Source organism: Strix aluco, chromosome 12 (assembly GCF_031877795.1).
Source record: "Strix aluco isolate bStrAlu1 chromosome 12, bStrAlu1.hap1, whole genome shotgun sequence".
Classification (NCBI taxonomy): Eukaryota; Metazoa; Chordata; class Aves; order Strigiformes; family Strigidae; genus Strix; species Strix aluco.
In genome coordinates, this window is record NC_133942.1 from 25,951,303 (window position 1) to 25,966,439 (window position 15,137).

At 38.8% G+C, this 15,137-nt stretch overlaps 1 protein-coding gene across 1 annotated transcript in view; it reads right to left on the minus strand.

Annotated features, from left to right (window-relative positions):
- The window catches only part of PRTG (protogenin), an 82,661-nt gene that overhangs the window by 22,047 nt on the left and 45,477 nt on the right, over positions 1-15,137 (minus strand). The window lies entirely within an intron of this gene.

Consider the following 15,137-nt stretch of genomic DNA (forward strand, 5'->3'; position numbering starts at 1 on the left):
AGTGCAATAAGCACTCTACCAAGTTTGGTTTAACATTTGCTTAGGTACCAAGCTCTATCATATATATGCACTGACCGCCTGACATCCAGCATCACCTTACAAGCAACACATTTTTACACAATGACAAAGGCAATCTGTTCACAGCGCCCAAACTTTCCCCTGAAGCTATGAAATAAATTTTCTTTCAGAACCAACATTTTCTGCTGGTGTGTCATGGACTCCCCGTGCCATTTTGACCCTTTTGTGCAGCAAAATGAAAACACTATCTATCATTACTTGCTCCACAGTGACTTTCTAAGAGGTGCACAGTTTCATTGCAAAAACATCTGTGGTCTGGTGACTTCTCAGATCTCAAGCTTTAGGAGTTGTGCTGTTGCAAGCATGACTGCAAGATGCAAAAGTTTCAGGTAGGGCAACTAACAATCAGCCTGGCTCCCTCCTTCTTGAGAGGACAACAAGGAACTGCACTAAAACACATTCAAATTGCTAGATGTAAACCAAGTCAGTCATGACAGGAAAACAAACAAAATATATGCAAGTAGAAACCACCACTGTATTTTTCTTAAGGCAAATATTGGCAGCATGGCCTATATCCAGCTGCATCTATAATTAGGGCCCAAACTTCAAGTGGGACATTCTGTTATTGCAGGTGTCAAGGGCCATGTGTGCTCCCGCTCACACAGCTCCCTTTTATTTGTCAGACACCAGGTTGTGGTGGTGCACCTACTAGACAGATACCATGGACGCTGCGTCCATGGGCTTGCTGGCAGGCACAGTTGTGTGAGCACTGAACTATTCTTATACAGACACTTTGTAGATGTAAATAAAGCAACTGCTTAACGAAGCTCAAAATTTGGCACTCATTTGTTGAATACAGTGTGGAGGGGCAAGTTAACCTAGAAGACAAGTTTTATAGTGAATTTGCTAAATCAATACATTTGTCAGACTGCCAGTGAGTCTGATACACATTTACTGCTTCTAATATGACAACTCTTACTTCATTTGCTGAAGTTAAACCCAGATGCATTTAAAAAGCTTAAAATAAAAGGCTGGCATCAAGCCTCCTTTGTACACTACTTCTAAGGCAAAGTATTCATTGAAAACTCAGCATATAACACTAAACATTTTCCAATTACACAGGTTAATAAATGAGGAAGCAGGGAAGACAACTAATAGCACTTGTAAGGAGTTCAACTTGAATGCCTTGGCTCAGCAGGTAATTTCATCAGAAGTGTGGTGGCACGAGGAAACAGGTCTCTCTCTCCTCAGCCATGAAATGCATTGCAGTATCTCTCTCCATACATGAACATGTCTGTTACTTTTCTCTCACTGTCTTCTTAGATGCCTCATTCTCTACAGCCTCTCTGACTGGTTGCATATCTTTGACATTTAGCAAGGGTATTAATTTTAATTACATTTAGATTATGCTGAACTACCTCCTTAGTGGTTTGGCGCAGCAGTGTTATTTTTAGCCTTTACGTTTTCATACAGCACATCCCAGACTTCTAAAACATGCCCTGAAGAAAATTTCCATTTGTAATGATAATAAAAGCATCCAGGACCCTACAACGTCCTTGGCTCTAAGATGCACCACTGTGATATTCAATGGCACACTGGCATGAGCTATTCATAATAAGTTCTGTGGTAGGAATTTGCACAGTAAGGTTTATTAAAAGAACACAGTAAGTGACAGCTTGTCACCAGGCAATGAAGCCTGATATACCACATACTTATATTCCTTCTTGAATGCTTTCAGCAAGCTTAAATTTGGTACAAATACCCACCTAGAAGGCCAGGAGAATTTGCTTCTCTGTAAAAATTATACTAACTTTTCATCTCCACACTGATTCCACCTAAAACTGTATTTCAATGGTATCTTGTGTTCATCTTTTTCCAGGCCAGGACTCTGCTCTTCTAAGATAATTCACCAGAAGGATTATTCAGTCTGTATTAGTGGCAGCAGCTGTGCAAGTTAATGTTGTTGTTGCTTTTAGTTAAATAGTTGTTAATGGTTTATTTGAAGACTACTTAATTAAGACCAAATTTCTTGAACAGTATTCTTGAAAGCACCATAGACAGATCTTGCAGGTGGTGTAAAAGGAGTCAACATATGCAATCTGAATTTGGACCTGATATTCTCAGAAACTCAAATCCTTTACTCAGGGTAATTCTCTGAACTGTGTTCTGAGTATTAATACCCTTCTACAAAAGTGTTGTTTAATGTCTATACAAAGAAGCATCTAAAGAAGAGTAACCTGAAAGATTTCAGGCTTCCTGAAACTTCTGAAAGTCTTTTGCTCTTCTGGCTGACAACACAGCATCCACTATTTCTTTTACACTTTGTGGTGTTTTGTAAAGACAAAAGTGTATTTTTCCACCACTTGGAAATGGATTACAACGTGTTTTTAAAGTAAATACTATTTACTACAGGTAAATACTACTGTACTTTAAAGGATGCTTAGAATAGCACAGAATACCAATAACAACACGGAAAAGTAAATGACAACTTTGCAGAATCTGGAACAGAATTTCACAGATTGTGTCCCTTTTTCCAAGAACGTTTTTTACGTGTGTAAAGTATTTTCCATAATTATATACATTGGAATTTGGCCTGGCTTAAACTTTTCCTTCAAAATGTTTTTCTTTAACTTTTTTTCAATAAACAAAATCACTTCTCCTGGGAAACAATGCTGTTGTTGTCAAAAGGGTTTGACCACAGACCAGTGGTAATGTAGATCTTCTGCCATACCTGCTGCATTTTTTAATTAGTTACTTTTGTGAAGAACAAGCACTGAATACATGTCAAACATTGTATTAAGAAACTGAAAGGTACAGAGTAAAGGACTAGGAGACCACTCATAATCAAGGTTATTTTTGTCATCTTTCCTAATGCATTCAAGATTTAAATCAAGCTATATTACTATCTTGATTGAAAAAAGGAGAACAAAATTATCTTGATGTAATTCCTCTGCATATGAAGTTTATACAACACTTCGAAAATGGAAAGCAGGCTGACTGATTGATTACTTAAGTAAAATAAACACAGAGCTACTTAACTCTTAGCTAGCTATCTTCCTTTGTACAATTAAAAGGGTTTCCCATCATTAATTCAGTTTTACAAACGCTAAATCGAGCCTGCAGTTTGATGAGCATTTTAAACCAGCATTAGCCAACACTGCTGCTGAAAGAAGCCAGCCTGCTTCCCCTCACCCTTCAGCTACTCAGTCCTGCCACCACCTTCCTTTGCTGAGGTATTTTTCATTCAGGCCAACTTCCCACCCTGTCCCTGTACAACCACACGTGTGTTAATGCAAGCACAGTGAAGAGCAGCAGAAATTAGCACAGACAGGTACACAAGGAATATGGGGTGTTTTCTTTCAGAAGTGCCAGCTTTTGCTACTTTACTGTGTTCTGAGTTGCATTTTGATGAACTCTGAGAACTATGCAACATGCCAAGGCAACCGAGCGAGCCACTGGCGGAACCACCTCACTACTCCCAGCTGTGGCCAGATGGTTCGGACATGACACAGCCACCATGAGCCCGGTTCATCTTACACAGCCTGCTGAAGTCATGAGCCTCAAACCTATCCACACAAAAACTCCAATGATACAATAGCCATGTTAGGAATTGATTAATAAAAGAAGTTTCCCTCAAGGGGGAGCTGTTATCTAATAGACTGAATGCAAAGCTGGAAATCTGGAAATTTACAGTTCAGTTCTGTCACTCAGTTTAAACCATCAGCACCCGAGCAACTCCACTAAAATGGCCCTTCTCCTTGTGTTTCAGGCACCCAGTTTGTAAGGTGGGACAGTGAACATTCATCCACCTGTGAAACTCATTGGAATGGTTACAGAGTGCTGGAAGAACACAGCACGGGTTATTAGCAGAAATAACAAAGAAAAGTGGAAATATGCCTAACTGTCTAACGCAGATTTTCGTCACACGGCTTCAGGCAGCATGCTTCAGCTGCCTTGCAGGGGGCACAAGGGGCAACACGGGCTCTGGGGTCCCACAGGGGAGACTCCTCCTGGCTTCAACAAGGGGGAAGATGACCCTTCAGAGGCAGATCTTCCAACAGGGAGGCCCAAGCAAAAGAGGGAGGTGTAGGCACCAGGTGGGCCAGCTGGAGTACCCTGGACTCGTGCCTGCACTCTGAATCATGCTAAGCAATTCGCTTTTCTGTCCTACAACTTGACTGTGCTTTGGTGCTTTTCTTCAGGTATTTCATTGGGTTGATTGGAAGCATGATCTGGCTGTCATTTCTGAAGGAGACGGATGATTATCACTGCACATATGACAGGACTCTTCCAACCACAGCCCATGCCTACCTGTCTACTCTGCTTGGATAACATACAAAGACTTAATACATCCAAACCACCCCCTGAGCAAAGTTTTCCAGCACAAATAACTGTTAGCAAGTGTTACAGCTATGGGTTTTCCAAGACAAGTGGTTGTCACGGAGGCAACAAGAACTGATAGGAAACTAAGAGAAATTAGATAAAAGCAGGTGAGAAGCAGTAAGAATGTGGCCAAAAGATATGAAAAGAGAAAAAAAAGCTAGGTTAGGCCAACATTAACAACTATCATGAAAATAAAATCTAATACAAAGGACTAGTACAGGAAAAGGTATGCTTCTGATGGAGAAGTGCTGGACTAAACTAAGACAAAGAGGATCAGGAAGCCAGAAGATATCCTGGTTTTCTCCCAACAGTTTCTATATACACATGCAAATATAGACATGCAGATACAGAGCTAGGCAACAGGCTGTGAGCGCATCCCTCCCTGCGTCTTAAGTATACAAAGGAGAAAGTGAGAATTGATGGGTGAATGGACACAAGGCACAGCAGTGCAACACCTACCCATCTGCCTGGCTTCCCCCATCTACACCATCCTACCCTGCTGCTTCTAAACATCTCCAGTTCAACTGCCTTAAAAAAAAGCCCTGGGATCTGACATACAGACCACATTTTCAAGATGTATTTGCATACAATATTTTATGTCTCCTCCTTTGTCTGAATATACAAACGTGTCAGCTGTACGGAGAGTTGCAGCATGCACAACTGGATGCACACAAGAGGCAGAAAATGCAAGTCTTTAGCTGATCTACTAAACAGGATCAAGAATGTGTTTCCCTGTTCCAGCTTCTAGAAACACGTGCAGTAAGAAGTATTTTTGTTTTGTAATGATAACCAGCTTGAGTCGGGGTACAACATTCACCTATGGTAATAGTAAAAACACTGTGAAAGTGAGTATAAATGCTGAAATACACTTTTTAGTCAAAACTTATTTCTATTACACTTTTTTCCCAGATGCAAAAAAATCACAGAAATTTCACAGCAAGAACTGCCTCTTCCAACACAAGATTGGGGTTTTTTCCCCACTTCCTGCATACCCTCCCTTCTTTTGCCACAAAAGTGTGACTCCAGGCAGCCTGGGGGGGGAAAAAAAAAAAAAACACAAAACCCAAAAAAACCCCACCAACAAACAACAACGCTGGCTTTTCCACAATTGCATCTTTTCTCAAAATAGAAAAATGCTTCTGTTAGCAATAATGCCTTCATGGCAAATATATAACCAAGGTGTTACTCAAGGCAGGAAAGCTACCAGAAAACATACTAGCTTAGCTTTAGAAGTGTGTTTACTTATCACTAACACAGAATTTGCAAAGAGCCCCTACTATTACTCTTCCCATACAACTATCACAAGTGGTAACATGACCCAAAAAAAGTTAGTGAAAAAAACCTCGGGAGAAATTAAGTTAACATTTGGATTACAACATCTGGATTGTTGTTTAACAAAGGAAGAATATAATAAATTTTTTAAAAGGGGGAAAAAAATTAAGAAATGTAACTAGCCCTGTACAGCAAATGTTTTCTTCTGTCCACTCTGAAGTCTCTTTCATGTGCTAATGGTGGCATTTTTTTAAACTCTTCCCCTTTGACTTACTCAGACCTTTAAGGACCTCACACATCTAATGGTTCCTCACATTCACCAAGAACAATCAAGAGAGGTCTGGGGGTTGACATGCAGTATGATTAATGGACAATGTTGATTTAATTTCCTATAACAGGAATTTTCTCTAAGCTTTCTCCAAGGAGCAGTTTCTTTGCAATCCAGGACTTAAGTATTTTACTAATGAAGTCCAATAAATAGCAAATTAAATAATGCTGTCTCCCAGAGACAAATCCTCTCATTTCGGGGGAAAAAAAACCCCAACAACCACCGTATTTAAAGTTCTGTTTAAATCTAAAAAAGTTTGTATAGCAGGAATGTACACAGTTGTTGGGGGGGTTTTTTGTTTGGTTTGGTTTATTTTGTTGTTTTGTTTAAAAAGCGTGAACAGTTATCTGGTCATTCCTGCCATTGTTAACTGCTTGCTCTTTTTTCTCCTTAAACAGGGGTACACATTTAACTTAATTTCCAATTCCAATAAATTAGTCTTTATTTATTGGTCACTTTTACATTATAGCTATTAAAATGTATACTATTACTTATTCATTGTAATACTTAGAAATATTTCAAAAGCAACTTTAAGGGGTTTTATTTAAATTTACAACTTTCTTGATGTAAGGAGTGATCAATATGCCCTCTTCATGAAGCAAATTTTAACCTTCAGCTCCAGCAAATGAACAATGGAACACTATTTGCATATCCTAACTGTTACTCAATCAACATGACACAATTTCCCAACTGAATTCCCACACAGGTTTAGCTTTAAATGGTGGAATTTCTACCCCAAGAATGCAGAGCAGCAGAGAGCATTTCCTGCAAGATTCTAATCACTTTCCCACCACTGAAAATTTTACCTTTAAATACTTTGAAGACGACACATTTTGCTTTACATATAGGCTGCAAGTTATCTTGCCAGAGTGCAAAAAAATCTCCCCCTCCTATTTCCAAGGCTTTGCAGCACCCTTGATTCCAGTTCTTCGAGTTGTGACACAGTCTGACGTCCTGAGAGAAGCAACTGTGTGTGACTCAGTTATGGGGACAGTCGATAAAGAGACAGAAAGCCTCTCAAAAACAGGCAACAACTCTCCATGCTACTGGAGTGGGCCCATGGAACATAATCTCTCCTGTTGCCTTAGTAAAGCCTGTATCTTTACATTTTTGCCTTTAAAATTGCTACAAGGCATTGTCCCATGAAATAATGAAACTTCCCTCATCCTGACAGCTCCCACTATCTCTTTAGAGTCAGGCTTAACTGGTCTTAGCACACTATTTTGTTTTTTGAAGTACAGTGTATTCAATCTTTATTCTTCACTTGGGTATCTCTCCTCCCTCACCATGTCCTTCCCCTTTAAAGAGCCACTAGCTTGGGAATTAAAATGAATTACCGCAGAAGTGAAGGCATGTTTAAATAAGGATGTCAGGGCTATTTTCCCAGATAAATGTGTTTAAACTGAAACAGTTCAGAGAGCATGTTCGAGAAGGTTACATGAAAATATATTAGTCAATGCTTCCAACACACAATCTACCTATTTCTGAAAGATCTTAACTAAGAGAGCAAGAATGCATCTTTCTGACCTAAGATTAAATGCTTAGCATGTATACAAATTATTAATTTTCCATGAGTTTTAGAGCAGTTTCATGGCTCTGCAGTTAATTCAAAGAAAGCCTAGAGATTCCTCTTAATAAGTGTCTGTCATATGTAACATTTTAATCAACATCAAAACCAGTTATGCTGCTAATGCGGATGTTACAGATTTCAGTATTCCAGCGCCTACTGAAGTTGATTACTGGCTAAATCAGTAACCCATTGAGAGGCTTGATGATGTAATTTAAAATTGACAAATATATTAAACATTAATTGAAGCTTTCCATTACAAATTAACTGTATGAAAATAACGTTTATTAAAAAAAAAACAAAACAAAACCATGGGCAGAAGTAACTGTGGTTTTTTTTAAAATCTGGGTTTTTTTTAAAAAAAAAAAGATTTGATAAATCCAATTTCTTTAATAGAGGCAAACTTACAGTGCTGTCAAAGAATACATGACAAACTAATCTTTTTTTAAGAACAAAAAGTAAAAATATGTAATTATGATACAATTCTGAAATATTGCACATTGCAAGAGAAATAATGGCAGAACTACACAGGAAGGAAGGCACTACATCTTTACAGATGTGGCACTTGAACTGCATAATAGTATGTAGCATTAGCAGCTGATAGTTAACTGGCCTCTCCTCAGCAAATTTGCTCCAAACAAGCCAATATTTATCCAGTATTCCCGCTCAGTCGTAAGAGTGCTTAAATAAAGCTGAGCCAAAGACACAGTTGTTGTAATGGATGCCATGCCAAAAAGCTGCAACAAAGGGCCACACGGTTAAACATGAGCTTCAGTTTTGCTCAGTAAGAATTCAATTTACAACCTGAGTAAATCAATTTTTCATCTGAACAGAGCAGGATAGTATTTTTCTTCCATACGGGAGGCATGAACCAAGTGGGTGAGTCTGTGAATCAGTTTGGTCATTTCATGTCAGTATATTTGTGCTGTGCAACCTCCTGATACTCCCTGCTCACTTGTCCTGGTACATGTCAAGCTGCACATGGACCAACAAGTACATAATCAGAAATGCTGCACAAGACAAAGATTTGATTTGTCCCCTCCCTCTGCCACCCAACCTAGCTCTTGCACAAGCAAGAACAGCAAATCTGAATCCAAAAGGAGCTCTCTGCTACAAACATATCTAGAGAAATCACTAGCACTGACACATTTGAAACAAAACATGATGTGACAGTATGTAAATTCCAACAACTAAACAGAACAAAACCCAGTTTGATCTCTATTTACGCTTACAGACTGTAAAATGCAATATGGTTCCTTATATAAAAGAGGTAAAAGCTTGTCAAAGCAGCATTTGCTTTGATATTTTGCAGATAAAAAAAGTTACAGAGTAATAAATCCCCCTCCCTTCTCTCTTTTAATCTATAAGGGTTTCTCCCTGCTCCTTTTAAACCCTGAAAGAAAAAAAACAATGAAAAAAAATTATATGCAGATATGCCACGTCCACATTTGGAAGACAGGCTCATTTAGAGTGGTGACAGTCTGCCTTTCATGATTATGAAGTAAGGAATGTGCGTCTCTTGTTTATTGACATGTAGTAGAATTGCACTGTCATACCAGGACTAGGCAAGAGCTCGGGTTTGTTAAGTACAAATATATATAAACTGCCATGTCTGCGAAAGAGAAAGGTCACAGCTGAGGAAGAGGTTGCTTTTAAACATGCCCAGTCTACTTATAGGGCTTTTGGTTTTATTACTGTGCAATATGACCAATTCCTTCTCCCCTCAGCAAATCCCTTATGTTTTAGTTGATAAGTAGTAGTAGCAAGCCTGTTACACACAATCAGGAGAATTGACAGATAAGAGGTTTAGTATAAGGATGTAATCAGCGTGAGTAAACACGAGACTGACCCAGCTGTAAACAGTGGAAATAAATGATAATATTTGTCCTGGTCACCTACTGAGCTATTAGACACTTTTCACTGTGTAACCATGTAAATACAATGGCTACAGTATATATAGCATACAGCCCTATCATCTGGTTTTCCAAGCAAGAAAACTTGAGTTTTAAGTTGATCTTTACTAAGAACTAAAGTAATTTCTGATTTTTTTTTAAAGAGCTGTAGTTTGTTCAAATCAACATTTCATTAACTGTGAATGTCTGATCTGATATAAAATACCTCAAGCAGAAATAAAGTTTATCTGTCATACTAGATTACATTTTACTGAATGACATTTGAGAACAGTTAATTATGAAGTGAAAAAATAAATTTAGTGCTGGGGGAGATGACCCGTGTTTCTTTCACATCATTTCATGACTGTAGGAATGCCTGGCTCCTTGAATTTCTATGGGAATCCCAAGCTAAATTTCCAGAGTAACTTATAACCAAAAAGCAGTGTCAATTCCCACATACACTATTTTGGATATCCCAGAATTTTCAGATACAAGTATGTAAGACTACATCTTGACCCCAACAAAACCTGGGATAAAATTGAAATTATAGCCCTAGCTATCAGAAATAACTACATTAACACATGTAATGCTCTTAGAGTAGTAGTTCTCAATATTACAGCATTTGCAGTTCTTAATGAGAAAGATGTCAAAGCTGTCAAAGATGTCATTAAGTCATTAAAATTTACATTTTTCTAGCACATCCACTTGTAATATGGTGCAAACAAAACCACTAAGTCATATCTGACCATCATATCAACTGCTTTATGAAACTTCAAAAGCACTTTTACAGCATTATTACACGAGACACTTGGGTGACATGCACCAGGCAGTTTAATTGGAGAAATTCTTTGCATTGACTCTTCTTACACACCTTATTCAATTTGTATAGACTGTAGAATCGCCTTGTCATCTTTGCTGCCCTGGACTAAAGCTTAGCTATAATCATGGTTGTAACATGATATAAATAGATCCAGGGGAAATTAAACAACTGAAGGCCAAGACTCTGGGGAAATGCTAAGTGTAGTAGGTAGTTGGCTAATTCTTCAACACAAACCCCCTTTTCAGAGGAGAGTGCTATGAAGGGTCACAAAATGTGTCTTTGTGTCATTTAGACTTTGACAAATTCTTCACTTGGAAATTTTGTCCAAGTCGAGGAGGGCAGGGAAATGCACTTTCCCTTATTTCTCCTCTCCGCAACTGGAAAGAGGTAGGACATAGAAGAGCTTTCAGGCAGGGAAGTTTTTCTGATTAAAACTTTCTGGAGTAAATCGCACATATGAATCTGACTGAATCTAATTTTTTTTCCAAGAGAACTAGATTGGGGCAGGGGAAAATGCCACTTGGTAATGTAAAACTGGAGTACCAGGAAAAGCAGCCAGGGGTTGTGATGTCCTTCATGTTAAACAGCTTAGATGACCCCAGTCAGCATAGAAGCAGCTTTCCCAGAAAGACAGCTTGCAGTCTCTCCAAGCCTCATTGGAATCACCAACCAGTTTTTTGTTTGTTTTTTTTTAAAGCGGATACACTCCATTTCATGGCCATCAAATCACTTGGCAGTTTCTGCCCCATCCCCTACAGCCCCCAAGCCCCAGGGAGCCAGCAGTGCTCCTGGGGGCTGCTGCTCCCAGCACAGACACTCCACTCCCCAGGCTCTCCTGGGGAGGGGCCTTCACCAGGGAAAGGCCAAGGTATGTGGGCTCCCACGCTCAAGGCATTTTCACCAAAGCTAACAGACCAGTTTTTCCATCGCCTAAGGTGTCTGTCTGAAAACGGTTATTTACTGCGATATCATCTTGTATGCAACAGAAACAAAAGAGCACCTAAGGTGAGCTCATCTCTACCACAACCAGCTGGCCTCAGGGTTTCGTGTGCATTCAGTGAGACCCTACATTAGCCTTGTCACCCAACTGCAACTTTCTAAAATCCTCACTGTAACTACCATCACTCAAGGGGATGGTCCCAGACAGCAACTACGGAAGAATGAATTAGCACTGTGAATACTTGCTTTCCTCCCTCTCTCGAAGCATAGAAGGCGTTAGTGGCACAAGAACATGTTACATTCGTTCTCCTACCCCCGGCATTCATTTAATTAATTACTACCATGATAAGAACTGAAAAATAAAAAAAGTTCAGAGAGGGAAACTTCCAGGCAGCTTGAAGAACAGTGTTCTTGTTACAGCATCAGAACTGATCATGCTTTCTTGAGTTTGTTAACCAAGAGGTTGAATTTGACTTTATTCTCCCTAGATGTAGGCTCCAGGATGAGATTCCTATTAGCATTACAACCTAGTTATGAAAAGTTCCTGGCTCCGATAAACCAGAGAAGCTTAAAATGGGTTCCGAGTCACTGCCCTTCTTGTACAGGCTCTACCTTCCTACCAGTCATATAGCTGCAACCACAGTGAGCTGTGACAGGCAAACAGTCCACCTAGCACAGTAGTGAGTACCAACAACACTGAGGTAGAGATGCACATGCACATGCTTAAAATACTCTTTGAAAAAAATAATTTGAAGACATTTAACGGGGGAGATAAGCTGCTTTGGACAGTCCCTTTGTTTTAACTGTCAAGCTTTGCCAATCTCTCTCCCTGTTTCAGAGCAAGAAGGTTCCCAAACAAACTCTTCCACCAACAAAACTCACGTCAACTTCTGAACACACATTACAGAAACAGAACCCGTACCAGCAGACTCATCAAGTCTCACAATTAAAGACTTTCCATTACGGAAAACTTTCTAGAACAGGAGGAAGCAAAGGAGGAATTAAAAATAGGGGCAAAAATGCATGGTATGCACCCAAGGGTCTGCTCTCCTGTGGCAAATTCAAGTAATAATGGAATTTTACACTGGACTAGGAAATGGCCTGCTATTGAAAAATAAGTGCAAAGACCTTTAACACAAACAAATGTCTATGTGAAACTGTGGATATTTATTTTGAGAATGGCAGCCCTGACTCTGATCAGATCATTTAATTCTATTCACATGGTAACTATCATGCTAAATAATCCAGTTTAAAAATACACAGAAGTAACTGGGTAGACCTACACTGGAGTAAGAGAGGTCAGTTATCAAAAACAAGATAGGAACCAACAAGAGATTAAAACATACAGCATAATATTTGTATTACTATATTTCATGTTCATTGTTACCTATTTTATACTAGCACTGCTGATTCTGCTTTACCTATCATGCTTGTCCCTCCATCAAGAGTCCTGAAGACATTTGCAAATCATTTACAGTAGTTGTATCAATGCTATCAACAATCAATGGAATCAACAGTCTTAACGTTCTCTTTGATTAGAGAGTATTATGAATTCTGATTTTGTAATGCACTTCAATTGCCACAGAGTAAATGAACCATTTTTTTTAAATACACAGATTTTGCACAGTTGGCTGTTGTACCAACATCTGCAGAAAGTTCCATGGAGACACGTATTGACATACTCCAAATGTCACTAGAAGTCTATCTGCAGTTTATTAACTACGCAAGAGAACAGGGAATGGTAGAGCAGCCTTAGGTCATGACAAACTAAGAAATGAAGAGGGGGTGTTTGGAAGCCACATAACTTCAGTGGCAACAGATAATGCATGAGAAAACACTCCATCTTTGCCACTGTGAAGCACCTATTACTATTAGCATATTCTTCCAATTGGGAATAATCTTTTTTGACCATGTTATCCAACATATATGAAACCAAAATCTTAGAACACACCTTTCCCCTTCAGATTTCACACTTGCAGTATTCTACTAATTCCTGTAGCTCATAATGAAGACATTTATTTTAAAGAGGCTGTCAATAAATCAGTAGTTTAGTGTCCTCAGGAGAGGCAAATGGATGACAGAACATTAGTCCTCAAAGCCTCTGTCCAGTTCATGAAGATTCAGTTTACCATAGTCACAAAACCTAGAGTGGCGGCTTGCCTTGTTTTATCTCAAATTCTACCAGGTAGGACCACTTCCTAATAAGTAATATTTTAAATTTGAAATGCATAAATAAAATAGCCTGGTCCAAATAACTCACATTATTCACAAAAATAAAAAGTCAGTCACTTCTTAATGTGTGGATATTGCTACAGTCTTTGTGGGTTTATACACTGCATATAATTTTACCTGCTATATTCTCCACATGTGCAGCTGCCACAGGCAGAAAAAGGTTGGTTTTGTACTGTTTTCTAAGAAATAATTTAACACGTGCAAGTATTTCAAAGAGGCAGCTTCTCAATGGGCAAATACAGTCGTCAGACAGGAACTGTCACTATGAGAAGTCTGTGTGAACTTTCCAAGCTTCAACATATGTAATCATCTTAGCAATGGAAAATCATGACCTAGTCAAGTTTCCTGTGCCAAGTGAGCCTTTTGTAGCTGTAGCAATGAATGCATTTTTCCATAAATGCTACAAAGCGAACAAAAATAAGAAACCATTAAAGGAATTTACACAGGAAAACTTCCCGTATTTGATATACTCTTCAAATAACTCAATACATCCCATTAAAAATAATTTTAAAAGATTGCTTCTACTGAGGTTATTCGAAAAAAAAAAATACTCTTCAGTGTATCTAACCTATGGCAGCATAAATTACGCATATGTGAAAAACATAAACAATGGCAATCAGATTATACGGGATGTTTCATGTTTTGGTCACCATATTTACTTAGAATTACGGTAAGGAATAAACACTCAACATATCATGTGCACTATGACTGAATGGTAAACTCAAGCACATGAATTCATCCATGCCCACACTTCCCGTAATTCAGTTAACAACATGACCATGTGAAAGTTGTAATTTCCTAAACTCACTTTGCTTTTTTTCGCCTCAGTCTACACACTTACTGGAAAGAAAAAACCAATAAAACCACACAGATAATAGACATTCTAACATAATTCGCTAAAATAATATTTTAATCTGAGGAGAAGTGTACTGAGAAAATCCATATGATGTGGATCACACAGTTAATAAGTTTGCATGTGTCCGAAATTACTGCTTTGTAACTGCATAATAATAAGACCACAAAAAAAAAAAAAAGCATTTATGTCCTAGGACACACACACACCCCCCATCCTTTCAACCCACTGCTCTTTTGTCTCGCAGATCTGTTAAACAGTCAGCTGCTGCCAGATGCTCTGGCTAGAAATGGTCACAGATGGTCAGTTGTCCACTTAACAGACCAGAATGCTCTCCTCAAATCTCCCCTAAAATAGTATCTCAACTGTATGCAGCAGATGAGAATATCTGAGCATGGTCAAGAGGCCATTTGACCTAGTTAAGACTGCAGGTCAATTCTGATAATTTAGTCAAGATTAATTCTCCACACTACCCCTAAGTAAACTATCTCGACACACTTCAAACGCTAAGTGTCAAGTCCTATATTACTTTTGCTGATTACATTATAGACCACATCATAAAAAGAAAGAAATTCTCAGTTACATATGTAAACAGAAGCACCTTCCACCTAGGGATGCTACCAACACATCTCACTAATACACATCGCAAGAGCTACAGGAGGAAACAGAGTCAGGTGATCAATGGAAAGACTCCAGTGGGACTCGGCAAGCACTGTGCCCTAATCTTTGTGCTCTGTCCTGCAAATATTTACCAGTATTCCTTAAAAAAATTAACAGGGTAACATCATGCATGAGGGATACATGCTACTACAGTGAGCAAGCAGTGCTCGTTG